The sequence below is a fragment of the Mycteria americana genome, chromosome 1 (assembly GCF_035582795.1).
Source record: "Mycteria americana isolate JAX WOST 10 ecotype Jacksonville Zoo and Gardens chromosome 1, USCA_MyAme_1.0, whole genome shotgun sequence".
Classification (NCBI taxonomy): Eukaryota; Metazoa; Chordata; class Aves; order Ciconiiformes; family Ciconiidae; genus Mycteria; species Mycteria americana.
Window position 1 is genome coordinate 111,578,424 of NC_134365.1, and position 19,604 is coordinate 111,598,027.

At 40.4% G+C, this 19,604-nt stretch overlaps 1 protein-coding gene across 1 annotated transcript in view; it reads right to left on the reverse strand.

Moving 5' to 3' along the window:
* NRIP1 (nuclear receptor interacting protein 1) overlaps window positions 1-19,604 on the reverse strand; it is a 188,634-nt gene that overhangs the window by 11,590 nt on the left and 157,440 nt on the right. The window contains exon 4 of the transcript XR_012777802.1: window positions 6,317-6,385. The gene's annotated coding sequence lies outside the window, so the exon portion shown is untranslated. The remainder of the gene's footprint in view (window positions 1-6,316; window positions 6,386-19,604) is intronic.

Below are 19,604 nucleotides of genomic sequence, written 5' to 3' on the forward strand. Positions count from 1 at the left end.
ATAGTATTAGCCATAAAAGACAGTAAGCAGCGTTTGAAAATATTAGTGTAACCAGCCAGGGACAGATTACATTCAGGCTCATAAAGAATAAGAGCAACAAGAAGGAAGGGGAGGGTGGGGGTGTTAGAGGAAGCAGGAGCAAAGGAGAGTACAAGAGAGCTCCATTCATTTCCTGCCTTGAGTTCACTTGCAGACACAAGACCCAGTTTGTTTTTTGCAGCTTTGTAGAAATGTCAAGAGTGTTGAAAGCAGCATCCATCATTTCACCAAAGGGGACAGGGATTTGACCCTATTCACTCATGCATTGGCCCCCAGAGCTGGCTGCGTATGTACGCTGTATATGTATATGCACTCTATTAAGAAGACTCTGTCAGAGGCTACCAGAGGGCTTTCAGGAGAACTGTGTAATGTTCTCTGACTGACTCCCTCTGTTCTTTGGAGATGAGGTGTCAAAGGGGTAGCTAGCCCAGACAGGCCCAAGAACCCTTGAACACCTTCATGTTGGTTAATGCTGTGCTTTCCACATAGCATGTATAGCCAGTCTATACACTGAGTTTAATAATTGTGGTTAATCAGTGGCAGCCTTAATTAAACTTTTGCCAAGCAAATTTAGTTAATCGTTCAAAACACATTTGTAAGATTCTGCAAAATGAGCAGCTTACCCTCCACCTTTGTGAAATTACTGTTAATCATTCACTAATGTCTGCATCATCCTATTTAAACCTTCCCCCTGTGGTTTTAGACTTCTTTCTGCTTGCTAATCTGCCACAGGGGAGTGATATGTAAACACGCAAATACATTTTTATAGGCTTTTCCTATTTGTGGTGGTGGTAGGTTCTATCAAGCCATATTTATAGCCTCACCAAGAATTATTTATAATTCATTCGTCTCACAATCAATTGAATTAATTTAAAGGTATAATTCAATTTTACAAACATGCAGCTCAGTGTACTGAGCAGTGAGACATACTGCAGCTGTTTCAGGCATGCTGCACTTCACCCCATCTTTCTGTTTTCAGCCAGCCTCCTGGCTCAGTGGTATTCTTATATATCAAACCAAGTACCACACCAGAACAACAATGGACCATAAGAAGACAACAACAGCTTTTAAACCTCCAGGCTGTGTAACTATTACCTAGCTGTCTCAAATTTCTCTAAATTCTCCCTCTTCATGAAGAGTATGTGCTTTATTGTGCAGCTCTCTATTATAAAATCCTGTTGATATGAACTACTGCTCTCTTGCTCCTAACTCTGCTGAAATCCATTATAGACAACCCTTTCCTGTGATTTACGCCTCATTATAAAAATCAAATTTCTTGGTTGTCAAAAGTAAATTGACTGCAGCAAGCTGAAGGAACTAACTTCCTCACATACAGAGCCATCACACCAGTCTAAGGGTGCATGCTGGTTTTGGCTGGGATAGAGTTAATTTTCTTCATAGTAGCTAGTATGGGGCTGTGTTTTGGATTTGTGCTGGAAACAGTGTTGATAACCCAGGGATGTTTTCGTTACTGCTGAGCAGTGCTTACACAGAGTCAAGGCCTTTTCTGCTCCTCACCCCACCCCACCAGCGAGGAGGCTGGGGGGGCACAAGAAGCTGGGAGGGGACACAGCTGGGACAGCTGACCCCACCTGACCAAAGGGCTATTCCATACCACATGACGTCATGCTCAGCATATAAAGCTGGGGGAGAAGAACGAAGGGGGGGACATTCGAAGTGATGGTGTTTGTTTTCCCAAGTAACCGTTATGCGTGATGGAGCCCTGCTTTCCTGGAGATAGCTGAACACCTGCCTGCTGATGGGGAGTAGTGAATGAATTCCTTGTTTTGCTTTGCTTGTGTGCATGGCTTTTGCTTTCCCTGTTAAACTGTCTTTATCTCAACCCAGGAATTTTCTCACTTTTACTCTTCTGATTCTCTCCTCCATCCCACAGGGGGGGAGGGTGAGTGAATGGCTGTGTGGTGCTTGGTTGCCGGCTGGGGTTAAACCACAACAAGGTGTAACTTCAAATGTGATGGAAGGATATCCTATAAATACAGAGCTCTCTTAGAAAGCAAAATGAAAAAAGATTATTAGGTTGAGTGAAGAAAGTGCAAACTGTCTCTCTCCTAGCTTTAACCCTAACCACCAGGATGGGCTGAGACTTGGTCCACATTCAGAAGCCACCACCCAGATAAAAACGCTGTCAGGAGAGAAATTGTTCTGCAGGATACCACTCCTCTTGCCAGCCCTTTTGCAGCCCCACTACAGATGGAGATCTAGGCATTATCTCTCTCCTAACACTAAACCTCATCTTCACTGCACTTTTAACCATAAGCCTAAAATGTGTTGTGCTCTGAGCCATAGCCTGGGACACCAAGCCATGGTTGAGATGAAAAAGTTATTACAGAGGACATCTTTTTGTAGCCTACCCCTTCCTTTCGCAGCTCCCATGCAGCCTCACTCCATCCACAGCCCCAAGATTTGTCTCTCTCCTAACCCTTTGCCTAATTATAATGCTAATCCTAATGGTGGATATGGAGTAAGCTTCAGCTAAGGATGAACAGCAGTGGCCCAGAAAAGAAGTATTTTGGCAACTTATCCCTTCCCTTAGCAACTTCTCTGCAGCCATACTCCAATGGGGGATATAGGCTTTGTCTCTCTCCTAACTCTAACCCTAACTCTAAAGTGAAGGATGAGCTGAGCCTTAACCCAGGATACCAGCCATGACTCACATGAAAACAGTGTCAAGAGAGAAATATTTAGGTGCCTAATCCTACCCTCAGCATTCCTGCTCAATGAACGCTCAATGCTTTGTCACTCTCCTAACCCTAACCCAAAAGCTAGCCAGCATCATGGTGCTCACCCACCACTGCCCTTGGTAGCTCCTTTCCAGACACTTTGCAACAGGAGAACAAGATTCTGTCTCTCTCTAAAACTAAACATAACCCCAACTGTTTAGCTTGGCCTTAGCTCAGCACTAGCCCAAGACCCCCAGACATGGTACAGATTAAAAAGTAGTCAGGGTAGAAATCTTTTTGCAGCCTACCTCATTCCCTGGTATAGCTTTTGCACATCCACTCAAATGGGTGCTCTAGGTTTTGTCTCTAAACCCAAACCTAACCTTAAACCCAACCCTAACCTCAACTTTATTGCTTGGCCTTTGATGAACCTTAGTTAAGGATCCCCTGTGCACAGCTAGATAAAAAAGTCAGGAGATTAATACTCTTCTAGCCCACCATCCCCTTTGGCAGCCTCTTTGCAGTTTGACTCCAAGAAGAGTCCGAGTCTTTGTCTCTATCCTAATGCTAACTCTAACCCCAGCCCCAACCCTAAGGGCTGGCCTTTGCTCAGCACTGACCTGGCAACCCCGGTCATGGACAGAACTAAAAGGTCAGGGGAGTAAGGTTTTTGTAGCCCACCACATCCCTTGGCAGCTACTTTGCAACCGCACTAACCTTTGTCTCTCTTCCAGCACCAAATGCAAACAATTTTAGAAAGTTCTGGTTTGCCTCCCAGCCCCTGAGCAAAGCCCAAATTAAAAATAAGTTGAGTAATATTTTTCTAACCCACCACTTCCATCGGCAGACCCTTTCCAACCCCACTCTATCTGGAGCTCCAGGCTTTGTCTCTCTCCTCACCCTGACAACTACCCTGACAATAACTGTCACAGAGAGCTCAGCTTTACCCCAGGACCCTCAGGCATGGTCCAGATGAAAAAGTTGTCAGGCAAGTAATATTTCTGTAGCCCACATCTTCTCTTGACAGTCCCTTTCCAGCCAACTCCAACAAGAGCTCTGCACTTTATCTCTCATAAACCTAACCCTAATTCTAAGCATCACAGAGAATTTGGCCTTACACCAGGATTCCCTAGCATGGCCCAGATGATAAAGTAGTCAGGGTAATAATCTTTTCATAACCTACCACTTCCCTTGGAAGCTCCTTTGCAGACATAGTCCAAAAGAAAATCTAGGCTTTGTATCTCTCCTAACTCTAAAACTATATCCAGCACTAAGGGTGGTCTGAATCTTACCCCTTGGCCCCCAGGAATAGCCCTAATGAAAAAACATTCAGGGGAGAAATCTTCCTATAGCCTACCACTTTCCTTGGCAGATTCTTTCCAGTCCCATTCCTACAGGAGCTCTAGTCTTTCTCTCCCTCCTAACTCTCACCCTACCTATCCCCAACCCTATGTCTTGACCTTGGCTGAGCCTCAGGCAAGGACCCCCAGGCAGGATCCAGATAAAAAAGTTGTTAGGGAATTAATCTTTTTGTAGCTTGCTACTTCTTTGGTAATCCTTTGCTGCTCCACTCCAAAAGTAGCTCTAGATTTTGGCTCTTCTAACCCTAATGCTCACTATCATAGAGGGCTCAGCCTTAGATCAGGAGTCCCAGGCACCATCCGTATGAAAGTGCAGACTGGGAAGAAGTCTTTCTGTAGCCCACCACTTCCTTTGGGAGCCCTTTTCCCACCCTGCTCCAATGGGAGCTCTTGGGTTTCTCTCTCACCTAACTGTGGCTTCAACACAAGGGGTGGGATGAGCCTTACTCAAGGATCCCCAGCCATAGCCCAGGTGGAAAATTGTTCAGTAAAATAATCATTCTGTAGCCCACCACTTTCCTTGGCATCCCCTTTGCAGCTCTACTCCAGCACTGGACTTTGTCTCTCTCCTAACCTCTCCCCTAAGCTTAGGCTTGGGCTGAGCCTTCCTCCAGGACCCTGCTTTCTATTTCTTACTCTACTTGATACCATCTAAAAGGTCTCTCTGAAAAACAAAGAAAATTATGTGTAACTATTGTAATTGCCAAGTTAGATTGCATTTTTGTTTTACATGTAAATCATTGATTTTTATAGCTCATTATTTGCTGAATTAAAATAAGAAGCACAGTACGTGTTCAACAGACCCTTGTATTGTCAGTTTTAAAACATTATTTTCTTCTTCTATTTATTTTGAGAGCATGCAAGTTAACTGTTTGAATGCACCAATACTATTAGAGGTCCATAGGCTACCCTATATATCCTGGACCTTTTGTTTTCAGAGGAGTAAAGTTACACCAGCTTCTGCAGCAAATAGCACTGAAGGTATCATATAAGCGAGCTGCATTTCTGACTGACTTTGACTTCCCCACGCACATGACCAAGAAGCTATTGTCAGTAAGGTTAGCAATAGACAGCTTTGGGGATGAATCTGGAACAAGGTATGAACTCGGACGTCTAGCTCAGCAGTGAAACACCTTAGATATCTCATCAAAGGTCACAGTTAAATTAACTTTGCTTAATATTTTAAAAAGTATATCCTTATGCTGCTTATATTAAATGGTAGTAGATGACATGTAGAAATATAGAAATGAAATTTTTCCTACTATCTTTCTGTATGTAGGAAATCTTAGCATATATACATTATCCTCCTTCTTTTTCCTGTACTTCCTTTCTCTCTGTTCATGCACATAAGAAATCCCTTACTGGTTTTAGCTTCATTCTTTTCTGTTATTCTTTGTCATTACCAATCTACCTTAAAACTTGGAAAAAGGCATGTATTACAGTTACTGCTCTGTGTATCCCATACCAACAGAGCAACCTACATCATCAAAACATAAAAGCCGAATATGTCAAATGCATGGCATGAACAAACTGAAAAAAGAAGAAAGCATTTTCTCTATATTTTTCTGTTTTGATACTTCTAGACTTATTTATCACAGTAGAGGGGACCATATTTATACCCTGATAGGTGACTCTTGCATTGACGTGCCCCCTCAAGCTTTAAAGGCAACCATCCTCTTAGCACAGATTTTGACTTTAGTAAAACCTGAAATTAGCAACTATATCAGGCTTTGGACCAAAATGGTTTATTAGTGGTCCATCCCCCACCCTCATCATATCTGAAGAATGTCATGGCCTTACAATGGCACGCTTTTTGAACCCCTTCCAATTTCAGATATTTCCTTTCTCTTTTAATACCTCATTGCTTTTGCATCAATTACAGCCTGACCTAAAGCCACACTGGCAGTGAATGTGATATATAGTAGAATCCATTTAAATGAATTTCTGATGAAAGAATAAAACTGTTAAAAGAATAAATTTACTGCACAGATTTATACAAATCCTGTATATGCACTGAAATCCTCTTAAAGGAAAAACTGATGGAAGATTAAAATGTTAAATGAATTAAAACCCAGCATCCTAGTGAAATATAATGATTATTTGACCTATTAAATGAATAGCTCCACTGACCATATAATGGTAAGTATTCAAATATATGTCAATTTTAAATATGTAATGAAAAAATGTAAAGCAAACAGTGATCAATAGGAATATCTATTAAGACAATAAACTTACAGAATAGCAGTGAAATGTTCTTGAAAGGTCTTTGTTCATCCAGGCATGAAGCTAGCAAGTCCTTCATTTCTGTTGAGGAGAAAGACTTTTAATGATTATTAAAAGTTATGGATTGCACAGCATAAATGTAATTTTTGCTTTGCTCAATTTCAACATATTAAAATGTCTGAGACAGCCATTCTCTTCCTTCCAGCTGGACTCTCCACTTGTGGCAAATTTTTAAGGATCTGTTTTAAAAAAGATATTGACCAACATCTGCTATTAGGGCTGTCTGTATTCCATTTTATGGAAAGTGTCTTTCAAAACTGTGCCAAATTTGTCATCACCAGTGAAACATACAAAAACATAAAAGTTGGGAGCACTGTAACATTTATTTAGCTTTCGTAATTTTAATGTGTAATCAAGAACAAAGCATATAGAAGTATTTCTGATCAATATTACGTCCATGTGTTCCAGTGCTAAAATAAAAATTAAGCATTCTGTCTTTCCCCATCAAAAGCACTCTTTTGGTAACACTAAGATCCTGTGAAGTGATCCCATTTTGAAAAAATGTATGCTTTATCCATATATCTTGGTTTTGGCCAGCTCTTCAAGTAACTGGTTTCAGGTTTAAATCCCAGATTAAACCACTAAAAACGTGCACTCTAAATCCCCTGGCAATGAGTTGAAAATTATTTTATACATCAGCTTCCTACCTGAGAAGAGTTGAGTTCATATTCAGTTTAGGTCATAGGTGAAATGAGTTTGTCAGTCGCAATCTAGTCTGTAATGAATTTATATCTTGATCACAAAATTACTGTACTACCCAATTAAATATTGCCTGAAGGTACTGTTCATTAGAGATGGAGACCCAACAATGGATATTAGAGACTGAAGTGCATTTTCAGTGTATGAAGAACTGTAAATCCCTAGATAGTCCTGTCTTGGTAGCAAGATGCTATGCATGGAAATGGCATCCTTCCTTCTGTCAGGTCAACACATTTGCACCACTTCATGTTTACATGACCTCACAAATTTCAAAAATTTCATACCAAGAAATACTATAAACCTTGAGTCACAGCCTTCTTTGCAGAAAATGTTTTGTAGAAATTTGAGAGGTTTTTTTTAGTGACTACTTATGCGACTGTGATTATCCTTTTGCCATTTAGCTCAAAGACTGTATTTTTGAAGGATGTATGGATAAGACAAAGCCTTTATTGGAGGGGTCTGACTGGCACTGAAGCGTGCTGAAAGCTACAACTTCCCTATACTGAGGGAATGAAGAGTATGTGTGAACTGTAGGCCACCAGAAGAATGCACATGTAAGGGTACAAATGTCCTTTCTTACAAGAGAAGATGTCTTCTGCCTGTACCCCTCCTGAAAGCAAAACCAGATGGATATGAAAGGCCAGGAGGGATCCTTAAGCCCCCTAGGTGAGGTTAACTTCAAGTCCTTTGAGTTTCCCTGTGATTCTCCCATGAGCTTCAGAAAAATCTGGGGAGGGGAAAATTTGACTGCCTGACTGGCAAAATGCAAGGAAAATATATCTTGGGAGATTTGATAGTGGAAACCTTTCAAGGGAGAATTTCTCCTTGAATTTCCCTTGTTACAAGGGCAATTTCCCCCTTGTCTTCCACTCACACTGAGATCTGGGACTACAGAGAAATTTTTAATTTACCAAAACTCCATCCACCATTATGTTCTGATAATCAATACACGGTAATAGCCATAAAGAAGAAAGCTGGAAATACTCATGCAAACACAGCAGTCATCCTTAAAATGGTGTTCTACTGTACCTTAGAGAGCAAAAATGTACACTGAAAATACAAATGGATTATAATAGGGAGAGGTAGAAAATTAACTCCACTAATACAAACATATTGGGTCAGGGTTTTGCAAATTAGAAGTTTAATGAAGAGATGATCACATTTGAACTTGGACGCTCATGTTAAGATAGCCTGTGAGACTACCTTGTTGAAAAATGCAAACTAGTTGAGAGCTGGGAAATAAACAGCTCCTGCTGGCAAGCTGCTAGAGACACCAACCACTGAAAAGAACAGGACATGACTGCATAAGAAACAGGGGGTATCCAAAACCAATTAGGAGTCAGCAAGGCTCAGGTGAGAAGCTGCATGAGAAATATAGTTACAGAACCCTGTTTTGGTAATGGTTTTACTGGGCCAGACAGAAAAAACACTTTTTCTTAATGACGTAGTGACAAACTAGACAAAGTGTGGAGCACATTCCAAGAAGCCCTTCAAAGCAAGGATAGAGAGAATACTGCACATACATGCAACACTTAAATACCTTTTGAGAGATATACGTGTGTTATTAGCTTTATGGGACAGCAGAAAAATGTTAATGTAAGGGAGGTCTTGATTGTTCCGTTGCCATACATTAATAACAGCTTGCATAATCCAATATTCACAGTAAAATATTTGGCTACACTCCAGAGAAAACCACATTTCCACCCTGGTCTCTTGGGAGTCCTCTTCTGAAAGACTCCTCCTTTTTAACAGTTCAGCCCACATCCCTTTCTATTAGTATAAAAAGGAGAGTCAGTTCACCATAACTGATTATCCTTCTGATTGAACACTTGGATCAGGTAGCTGCAACCTGTCCTCTAACCCCTTCTTTGCCAAACTCTTCTCTTAAATCCTTGCTTGTCACAGTGGCGAAAAAGACTGAATCAACACAAGAAGGACTTAAACATCTTTTACCTTCAGGAAAAGAAATAACTGAATCAAGATCTGAAGCAATGAATGATGTTTAGTGGGTTAATCTGATTTAATCCAAGAAAATCAGACTCAAGCCATGCTCATTAAGAGGACTTTAATTTTGTTTTGTGCTTTTTAAACAACCTAGGAAACATCTGACCTCCCTGCCAATAATTTCTCTGTACGATTTATAAGCATTTTTGAAGGTGCTGATTACAGTGCTGAATGTCAATAGGATTCTATCTAATATTAATGTTATTACTATTGCTGTAGTACTTAAAGCAGTAATTATGGAGCAAGGCCTGACTGGACTATGGGCTACACAGATCCAGAGTAAAAGACAGTTACTCTCACAAGAACAATACGAGAGATATCAATAGTTAACATGCATCTACACAAGGAAAATGTGAAACAGTGCTGGTCAGCATGACAGAGGGGAGTTGGATCACCAATGTCTTCACTGACAAGGAGAATTTTAAGGAAGATTTGAAGAATGATAAGATAATGAACATGATAATTTTTCAGATATTTATTGGGATCGTTGCCCAAGAATGAGGGCCATCATGAGAAAGGTTTGATATATTTGATACTTGGTATGAGTGTAATTGATGTGTCAAGAAGAATGAACCCTGAGTAAGAGTCCTGGGCACTTCCAAGAGAAAAGGTTTTAGGAAGTTCAGTGGGAGAGGTCTGATGGAGCTAGAGGGGAAGAAAAGTGAGGATATAACTGGAAAAGTAGACCTTCAGAGTTCTAAATAGCACTTTCAGTTACACAGAAATGAAAAGGAGAAAGAAAATGGAGGAGGTACTTGGAAAGGCACATGAAGCTAAGGGTGCATATGCAATTTGTATTAAGATAGGAAAGACTGAAGTATGATTGTACTGTGAAGAGAAAAGCTCGAGCATAGTAAGAGAAAGGACAGGGTAAAGGAGGGAAAGTATACAGATACAAGGCAGATTAAGGACAAAATAGGATGGTATTGAGGCAACTGGAGGTGATTAGAGAAGGAGCATGACTCAGGAACTTGCACCTGAGTCAGGGGAGAAGATGACACTTGCAGAACCATTACAAAAACTGTAAGGCAATCTGGGATGGGGCAGGGAGGTCAAATGGTCGTTTCACAGGAGAAAGGCACATACAGTTTTCACTGGAATAAATTGCTGTCAACACATGCAGTCAAGAGTAGGGCTGTAGAAGGCTTCAAGAGGGGATGCAAGGTGGGAAAAACATGACTGATGTTGTAGGCATGGGGTTCAGCTGAGCTGAAGGAGAAAAACTGTTTAGTCAGGAAGACTGTAGAACAGAAATAGAAGAGAAATTCTTTTGCAGTGGGGGGGAGACAGGTGTGGAGAAGCAGCTTTCATTGAAACACTGCAGTGTATATGCACAAGTGCAGGAAGTTGAATTCTGAAAGTGATTCAGAGTTGCAGTTTAGTGGGGCAGACCACGCAATTAGAGAACACATTGAAAGAACTAATGGTAAAAGAGAATGGAAAGAAAACAACACATCAGTGTGTAAGTTAAAAAAAACAAACCAACAAATGAGACCCCTCCCCCCCTCGAAAAAACCACCCCCCCACCCCCCCAAACCAGAAAAAAGCCTGAGAGTGGATGAGAAGTTATCTGCTATTGGCTGTAAGAAGCAATGGGGAAAAAGATCAAGCAAGAAGGCCTGTGGGTGACACTGGCCTCAGTATCTTGAGAATAAATACTTTCATACCATGTGTTCTCCAGGGTGGAGAAATTCCACACTTCAGATCAATTCTATTGATGCAGAACAGGAATGCGTAATGACTAAATGATTTTTGTGAGGTGACACAGAAATCAGAGCCAAACATTGACCCCAAGACCCCTGAATCCCTGGTCAGACAGTTTGTGAGCTAAGAACTGTCTGTTGGCTGGTACAGACAGAAGTCTGACATCCCCCTACTCTCTGCCGAGCCTCTCTTTCGTTTCCCAGTATAGCTCTATTAATGGAAGGGCATCTTTATTAAGATGCTACTCAAGCTAAACTGCAGATTATGTCTCAAAATATTTTGCCTTTCTCAGTTTTCTGCATTCACTATGAACTCTGAAATGGTAGGAACAAAGGCACACCCAGAAATGGCTCGGTTTTTTAATGTGCTGATAGGTGGGCAGAGAGGAAAGCAAACTATACCCATCTCATCATAGAGTTTAATGCTTCCCATAGCACAGAGAAACCAAAGGTAAAAGTTCACTACTCGTGAAGTATCTACCTATGCCGGCAGCTAATTTAGGCCCAATATACATGCTATGCAGAAAGAATAAATTCTTATGACACATCAAGTCGGGAATCCAGGGCAGCCTGGTAGTGATATTGAAGCAACACACTGTTTGCATACTGATTTCTGTGGTACTGCTCTTTGTTTTGAAAAAACATATTTATGCACTGGGAGCATAGGTGTCATATCCAAATAAATGAGGAAATCCAGCCAGAGTGACTAGTTTGTTAACAGCTTATTCTCTAGTTGGGGAGAGACGTCTTTTAGGGTTTGGGGGTTTGGATTCTGTTCGTAAAATAAAAGTTAGAGATAAGCTTCTTGTTCTTTTTTCAGATTTTGGAGATTTAAAATATCTCCTCATCTATTTTTATAGATTCTGTGTACCCTGTGCAGTCATTTCATGTATAATTTTGATCTACTGATAGTTCACTGAACATTTAGAAACAACATAATTCACTAGCTTCTTATTCTTCATTTGAGGGATCTTTGAGACTTTTTATCTGTTTCTTAGCTAAGTACTTCTTTAGCCCCGTGTGTTCAGAATTTTGAAAGTTGCTTTTAATAGATCTGATCTTGCATGCACCTCATCTGCAGAACTCCTCCTCAAGAAATCTACAGCACAATAAGTAAATAAAAGAAATTCACCTCAGTATATCTCCTCAGTGGTTTTGCATGACTTTTACTTCACCTCTTGAACCTTTTCAACACACTGTCAAACTGACTGTGCTCTCTGCTTATCTGAGATTACTTTCTCCCCACTGAAATGCAGTTCATTACTTTCTTCAATGGAATTCTAAATCTGTTCTCTAATAGATTTCTAATCCTTAGCAAGCCCACGCATTACAAAGCAACCACTGTGCTTGCCATATGGTTAACCTGATTTTTAGTGACCCTGCCACATAATTTTCATTAAGTGCATGTGATTAGGAAAATACCACACCAACAAGAATGTGATTCCCCTTTCCAGCTTTCCCTTATTATTCTGAGGAGATTCTGATTGTCACACACTCTCCAGTCTCTACAGAGAACTGTGATTGTTTCCCCTCTGAAATCTCCTGTTCTTACTTTTAAATATGTTCAAGAGCATCATAAGACCTCGCTTCTCAAGTTGAGAGTAATGGGTGCATTGTTCCCTGGGTGTTTGTAGTTCACTTGCTTGTAGAAGAATCAATAGATCAATACACTTTTGATCTATTCCAGTAAGGATGGCACTATAATACAAAGCATGTTTCCATACTAGCAGACTGTTAAAATAACAATGTTATGTGTTATTTTTATCTTATTTCTGACCATGCAAAACGTTCTGACCACTTGTGATCATAAATAATCTTGTGCAGCTTTTCACAGCAATAGAGGACTTCATCAAAATGTCCTTGGAGAATTCTTGCTTATGTAACTGTATATCACCTCTCTGTATACTTATTTCACCAACTGTGGGTTTCTATCTCATGTCCTGTTCCAAGCTGTCCTGAGATTATACTGAATATTTTTCAATAGTAGCAACCGTTAACTTCCAAAGTACAGGAATTTCTGTGTTGGAAGGAGAAAAAAAAAAAATACACACATCAGAGGATAGTGATGCTTAAGTATCTGTTGCAACATGAACACAGTAGTGAATCTGAACAATTTGTCTGCTTAGTATTCAAAGAAAATGAAGAATCTAAAAATACAAATGAAGGATGTTTAGAATGACCACATTTAGCAAGGGTTTTGAGATCTTTGGGTGGAAGATATTATATGAAGTTTTCGTGTTTTGTGTTATGTTTTCTTTGTTGATTTATTATGGTGTGGAGTTTTTTTGAAGTAATTATTTTAATATTTATTTTAGACATACTTCCCAATGTTAGGCTATACCAGGCATCTTGGGGATGAGTCCTGCTGAAGAAAGACATTTAGAAAGTAGTTATTAAGTACTCAGGTGGGTGAACATACTGTTCTTTTCACAATTAAAACATACAGAACTTGTCATTTTCAATTAATATTCTGTTACCATGACAGAACAACTGCCCCTTATCTTGTATATACACTGGAGTCAGGACTAACAGCCCCAGAGTAACGGTGGCAAGAATCAGTCATGGGGAGTGTACAGACAGCTGAGAAGAGGCATGACAACAGTTCCAAAGCAATGATACAAACATGTGATGACGCAGTGCTTGAATAAACTTCTCTCTCAGCATTTTTTTGCATCATCAGCTATTTATTTCAATATTCTGTATGTCATCAGTACTTTGGCGGACAGCCCATTTTATGAATTTTAATACTCCTTTTGTATAAACAGCACATATAAAAGCTCAGGTTTGGAAGAGCTCATTCATCTTCACTTGTTAAAGGCTGGTTTGTCAAAATGTACTTGGTAGCTGCATCATTGTGTTATGAAATCATCCCAACTTGTGATGGTAAAAGTCATAAGAATTCAAATAAAGGTGCTATAAATCTTACATTTATAAGTTTGACCAATAATTTTGCAGTGGAAAAAATATCTGGGTCATCACTTCCAGAGGCACAAGAGTCTGTGTTTCTATTCCTGGTCAACATTAGAACGCGTTGCAGTGCCTGCTTGCATGGTGTTTTCCCTGCTGACGTAACTAGCCAGACAGGACAAAACTGTAAGTGTTATAATGAGACACAGTGATTTCCATGTGGGAGTAGGGCTGATAAGCATACACTACAAATTTTAGACAGTTTTAAAATACCCTCTTTTGGCTCAAACAAACCTCCAGTGCTTTTATTATACCCTCTTGATTTAGCTGTTTTTGTTGAAGGGGCAGGCTCTGATCTGCTACGACCAGAGGCCTCAGTGCTGTAAACAAGCTGCATACAGGCTTTTAAAGATGCTCCCAGTTTGGGAACACGTACCAAATCTATGTCAGCGGCTTGTTTACCTGTAACTTCAGTGGGTGCAAACCAGCCCCAGACCATTTGAAGTGGCTCAGTTCCATATATTAAAGTGAGATTGAAAACTAGCAATGACACAATTCTTTCTGTGCCTTTGAATTGACTATTGATCTCAGCAAATAGCTCTGACTGTAGTGAAGGAGGTTCTGTCACTAAAAGCTGGTTATTGAGAACCATCTCCTTTAGAGAGATAAGAACATTCTTCTGTCCCTCCTTGGTTCATTAACACTTCAGTGAACCCAGCTGGGACAAGGGCTTCCAGAGCCCTTTTGGAAAAAGTTTTGGCTTTCAGGACCTGACATTTCCCAGTTGGAACTGTATCTGTTTCTATAAAAATTGAAAAGCAGGTGTATCTCATGGCTATTAAATCCTAATTTTTTGATGTGCATCCATCATTCATGCTGGTGACCTAATCCCTGTGAATTCAATGTGAGAGAAGGAAAGAAGACAATTCACAGACCCTAGAAGACCCACACACCAATTTGGAAGTCTTCCACTATGCTCCTTGCAGATGAGTTAAAATGTGAATTATTTGCCTGAAAAAAATGACAAATAATTTAAAGTAAGGAACAGCTGAGAAAACTGTGACCTCTTCCACAGACAGTTCATGAAGAAATGAACAGAAAAAGAAACATTCATAATTTACATTGTTCATGAATAATTACTCATCCAGCTCTCTTTTCTGTCCATCCACTGCCAGTGAGGAACATGCCATAACCACAACCACATGTTTTTCTCTTTTAATAATTTTATTTCCTATGTTCTTCAGAAATGTTGTCACATTTGTAACCAGTGCAAGTAGGTATCTCTCGCTGACTTCAATTGAGTTATGTGATTTATACCATCCAAGGACCTATCTCCAGCCCTACTTCTCTCCCTTTTTTCTTCCTTTACTTGCATGAAGAATTTGTTAACTCACATACACAATCCTACCGAATTATTCAGCAGGGTAAGTGGAGGTTACATGATTAGGCTCTCTGAATCAGACTTCTGATGTGACTTTAGTTACAGAATTTCTTTTTTTTTTTTTCCCAAAAAAGTTTATGGAAAAGGAGATGCATACTGCACAAGCATATTCTACATAGCCATAACCAGCTGTTTGTCCTTCCTTTTTCTCCTTTTGCTCTATATCCAGCCCTCCTGACTGATGGCAGCTGTGTGTGTGGAAGCATTTAGATTCACCTAGAACCTAGAAGAAAAAGGATCCCTTGAGTCCTACATATTTAATTTGAGGCCTTGAGCTTTGTGGATATCTCAATATACCCGAACTGTGGTACACTCTGGAAGTCATGGCTCACCTCACTATCTCTCTGTATCTCTGGACAGCTGATAAATACATGTAAGACACTCACAGCATCAGTGCTCCTTGCAGGACTTTCTTTCCCTTCCTAGGGAGCATGGCAAACACAACATTCATAAAATGGATGCCCCCTTTCCCATCATGCCTACTGACACCGTATCTGCCAGCATATATCATTCAGACCCATAGCACTGTTGCCACCTGACCCCTAAAGAGGACACAGCAGCCTGGGTTCAAAACTACAAAATGCTGCCAGCTGCAGTCAGCTGAGCTCAAGACGTATTTCACCTGCAACATTTGATGCCCTTCCTCCTCATTTAAGATGCATAAAACCTCCTAATAAACTTCACTATGAGAGACAGGACTTTTATCTAACTCTCTTGGGAGAATTATCCATCACTTGGAGTCTCTGAAAACGGCCTGTCCTATAAGGCACTAAAACATCAAAAGATGGTGAGCCCACTGTCCATAGGTCTTGCAGGAGTTACTGAAACTCACTTCTCAAAGTAGTGCCTTGGTTTCTTTCCCTCCAGCATTACCTTTGGTGATGTTGTTCAGGGAAGAGGATCACTGGATTAACAGGTTATACAGCCAGGAGCTGCTTGGAGAAACTGAAATACAAAGCTGAGCTCCAGACCCTGAGTTGCAGGTGAAGACTCCTCATTGATCTAGGGCAGTTTTAAGATCTCTTGAAGCTATGTTGAGTTTTTTTCATGTCAGCGTATCTTAGAGCTATTTTAAATTGGAGTCTGCCAAAACCTCCAAGGGGCCATTATGACAGAGATTACCAATGAATAAAGATTTCTGGTATGTCCCCTTTGTAATACTTGCTGCAGGGTTGTAGGATGAAAATTAAGGACACTACCTCCTTAAAGCTCTCCCACGTTTTCTGACTTTTCAGATAATCTTTCTCTTCTCCAAATCCCTTTCTCGTTTTATCTCATTTCCCCTGGCTCCTTCCATTGGCTTCACCCCTGGTTTGTTCTATAATCTCCATCCTTCCCTGCTCATCCTGCCCTCAGCAGCTCCATTTCTCACTGAAAGCCCTCTCCAGCACTAGCTTTCAGCTTTGCCAGGTATGCTTTAGGCCACTGTCAGCTTTCCTCACACTCAAGGCTCATCTTTCTCCCTGCTCCCCGTGTCTTCCCCCTCCCCCATCAAGTACTATGAGCTGCTATAAATTTTCGCATGTATTTTCTTCCTTCACAAGCTTCTTCAACATATGAACTGTAGTTTCTTTCACTTTATCCGTAAGTATTTTCAATAACCTCTATTTCCTCTTCCAAGACTGTTTGCACCCAGCAGATGCTCTCTTCACCATCTACAACTATTTCTCCTCTGAATTGTTCTTCATCTTTTTTCTTCTGTAGTGATCTTTGAAATTATCAGTTCTCTTGAAACACTCCTTTATAGCCCTGCTGTCTTCTACAATTCCAGTTTTATTTAATGGATGGGATGGTGTTGGTATAGTCTCTATAAACCTTTAATTTACCTGTACCATTCATGTTTCAATGACTTCAGTTCTATTCAACAACACCGTTTCCAATGACAAGTAATATTCTAAAGCATGCACTGTACTTACATTTTTCTTCAAATGTAGTATCTCAGCTGTAGAGCCAAGCACGTTTCCACATTCCCTTTGACATTAGAGAAGCTTTCACTCCCATTCCTCGTCCTGTGATCTAAAAGTACTCTCTCTCTTCCTCACTTTTTTTTACTTTTTGTTTGGCTATAGCTGTCCTTGGAGAAAGTTGTCCCAACAAACACCAAATTAAACACAAGTCACACCAGCAAAAATACAAAAATCACAGAATCATTAAGGTTGGGAAAGACCTTTAAGATCATCAAGTCCAACTGTAAACCTAACACTACCAAGACCACCACTACCCCATGTCCATAAGCACCTCATCCAAACGTCTTTTAAATACTTCCAGGGATGGCGACTCAACCACTTCCCTGGGCAGCCTGTTCCAATGCTTGACAACCCTTTCAGTGAAGTAAAATTTCCTAATATCCAGTCTAAACCTCCCCTGGTGCAACTTGAGGCCATTTCCTCTTGTCCTATCACTTGTTACCTGGGAGAAGAGACCGACCCCCACCTCACTACAATCTCCTTTCAGGTAGTTGTAGAGAGCAATAAGGTCTCCCCTCAGCCTCCTTTTCTCCAGGCTAAACAACCCCAGTTCCCTCAGCCGCTCCTCATAAGACTTGTGCTCCAGACCCTTCACCAGCTTCGTTGCCCTTCTCTGGACACGCTCCAGCACCTCAATGTCTCTCTTGTAGTGAGGGGCCCAAAACTGAACACAGTATTCGAGGTGCGGCCTCACCAGTGCCGAGTACAGGGGCACGATCACTTCCCTAGTCCTGCTGGCCACACAAATAAAGCAGACAAATCCCTGCTTACTTAGATACATTAAAAAAACAAAACAAAACAAAACAAAAAAACAAACAAAAAACCCAACAAACCAACCACTAAATGACAAAAATACCCAAGGAATTCTGTGTGCCCCATGTATCTTAGCTCCTTCTGAAGCCCTCTCTCATTTGCAATGGCAAAATACCTTACAGTAGCTTCCCAAAGGTTAACATAATGCTGCAGTAATATTTTCTTTCCTTCCTTCAGTGGATTTATTTTGTCAATGACTGTTGTCTGCCTCAGCAAAACAGCTTCATCTCTCTTCTCTATTTAGCTCATGTGGGGCTGAATCCTGCAGTACTAGTCCCAGTGAAATTGGTGGGAGTGCTGACTCTCTAAGAACCAGATGTGTCCCATTGAATAATTATCCAGGGCTGAACGAACTCCCAGAAGTTGTGTGTTCAGACAAGCGTTCGCATCTAAAGGTTGTTAACCAAAGCAGGAACTCCACGAAAACAACATTCCCCACTGCCTCCCAATAATGCCATCACTGACCTCTTCAAATAAATATTTCCTAAATATTTATTTACTTCAAATAAATATTTTAATATTTTTTTTAAATATAAATATTAAAAAACAGATCGAGATAAGATTTCAACAGACAAATCCAGTATTATTCAACAAAAGATTGGAGCACTAAACTTTTCCCAACTGTAAGTCAATTTGATTTTTAAACAGAGGTCAGCTGTTTTTTTCTGCTGTAGAAATACATGCAAAAATTCCTAGTAGAAACTCACTTTCTGAAGTTTTAATAAACCAAAGTATGTCAGAGGCATGGGAAGGTGGAGCTCTTACTAACCACAGCATTTAGCAATTTAGCTATTAGAGTAGTATCTTATTGCTGCCTAGTTGCTGCCTTCTTGCCACCAAGTTTCTAACTTATCTTCCACATTTTTGTTTCCAGCCAGTGCAGATCCATTCTATGAGAAAATAGGCGAGAAAATTTATTCTCCTGGTGAAATCACTGAAGACTTAGTGTCTCATTTTAGTAAGAATTTAAAATTTACAATTAAATTGGGTGTTAAGGTCAAAAGCAGTCTTCAAATTTTAAAATGTCCTTTCTGGTAAAAAATAGCATGAACTGTGCAAAACCTAAAACAGTCAGAAAATGTTTCAAAGAAACTTTGACTACCATCTTAGTGATGATGAAACTCACTGGTAGATAAGGGTACCATTCAGTTTTTTTCCTTGTTCTCGTAGGAGATGAAATCCAACAACCCAGCAGAAGAACCCTGTGCTGCCAGTGAGATAGGGGAGAATATGGAGAAAGAAGGTCTAAAATTCTGGAGATTTTAGAAGGAACAAAAAAGAACAAAATCCCTTTTGTAGCCTTTCTGGACAGGACCCACTGTTTCCCAAAGCATGAGGCAGTGGGCTAGTCATTTGAGATTGAACATCGGTGCAATACACTTTTGCTCAGGGAAGAGGGACTTTACACCTGAGAATACCTCTTTCCAAGCGAGAAAGAGAAACAGGGCAAAAATATAGTGTTCATTAAAAGAGTCCCTCTGGGCTGTTTCCTAAAGGAATCTGCTTGTAAATTAATGTCTTTTGGCTCTGCCTTGCCACCCTGAGTCCAACTGGACATTGTGCTGCAAACCAGAGATTCCTCCAACTGCCACAGCTCTAGTTAAGCTGATGCCTGAGTAATAGTATCAGAGAAAGATGATACAGGACAACAACCCCTGTTGTCAGAAGCTCCACGTGGCAAGGAAATAAAGTAGTATTTTTTTCTT